Source organism: Mus musculus, chromosome 3, assembly GCF_000001635.26.
Source record: "Mus musculus strain C57BL/6J chromosome 3, GRCm38.p6 C57BL/6J".
NCBI lineage: Eukaryota > Metazoa > Chordata > Mammalia > Rodentia > Muridae > Mus > Mus musculus.
In genome coordinates, this window is record NC_000069.6 from 123,390,723 (window position 1) to 123,392,019 (window position 1,297).

Genomic DNA, 1,297 nt, shown 5'->3' on the forward strand with positions numbered 1-1,297 from the left:
AATGAGAAGCACTCCAATTTCCATTGGCCTCTGTATCTGTTCTGTGTAGTACACACACACACACACACACACACACACACACACACACACACACACAGAGAGAGAGAGAGGGGGGGGATATTCATTTTTTCTATTATAACCTGATATTGATCCTGTTTCTTATCTTTTTAAAAGTTATTTATTTACATCTCAAATGCTGCCCCCTCCTGGTCCCCCCTTGAAGAGTTCCTCCCCACCCCTCCCCTTCACCTCTGAGAGGGCAGTTCTCCCATGTCCCCCCCAACCCTAGGGGCCAGGTTAGTTGATGCTGCTGATCTTCCTTGGGGTCACCATCTCCTCGAGGGCCTTCTGTCCTTCTAACTCTTCCACAGGATCCCTGAACTCTGTCTAGAAAACACAATAGCTAGAAGCCAGAAAGTAGGTGGCAGTGCCTTAACTATATGTGTGTTGTCAAGCCCACGGGCCTCTTTCATCCTCGTCAAGGGGAATGGGTGGGAACACTCTCTCCTTTCACACAGCACCTAATTAGTCTAGTCATATCTGCTCTGTCTGAGACTTCCTGGCATATGTGGGGAAATATAATTCTATCATTTAAAACTTGCCTTAAATAAACTGTCCCAGTGACACAGTTTAGTGAACCACTATGAACAACATATGGTGTCAGGAGAAAGGCAGGGTGTGAGTCACTACAGTGGGGTAGTGAGAATCCTGAGTTAAACAATATCTGCATGTCTGTGGACATCTCCGTCTCCGTATCTTCATATGTACCATCAGTCCTCTCTCAACCATGAACTGAAGTTTACCCAGGAATACTCACAGGCATGTCTTAAATGATACACACTTGCTCTACTAAAAAGACAAGTAACCTCACAACTGCTGTAGTTTGTCAACTAGCCCTCCAGCACTGACACCCATTTCTTAAATATCACACATTAGGGTCAATTGATTCTATGTACCTTTTTGTGATTTTAGGATACTTTGGTTTGTATTTGGAGATAGTTTTCTTGACCACTAGAGTAAACAAAGTACAGGGTTATCCAGCATAAGCTAAAATAAATTCAAGAGGGTAATGATTTTAAAATTCAACCCATTGGTAGAATAAAAGGGCATACTTTTCAGATAAATGTCAAACCATGAGATTGTGAATTCTTTTTTCTAAATTGGTTCACCAAAAGGGAATAATACAGAAAGAGGGCTTATAGTTTTGTTCATATTAATGTCCTTGATGCAAATTATAGTATGAGATCAAAATAAGAACTTCAGAGTCCATAGTGTAGGCTAATTCCTGGATTTCTCA

The 1,297-nt window shown here is 41.6% G+C and overlaps 1 non-coding gene across 1 annotated transcript; it reads right to left on the reverse strand.

Annotated features, from left to right (window-relative positions):
• Positions 1–391: 391 nt before the first annotated feature.
• On the reverse strand, positions 392–521 carry Gm22713. Its single transcript, XR_003954827.1, has one exon. It is a non-coding gene; the product is annotated as a U6atac minor spliceosomal RNA (small nuclear RNA).
• Positions 522–1,297: the final 776 nt, after the last annotated feature.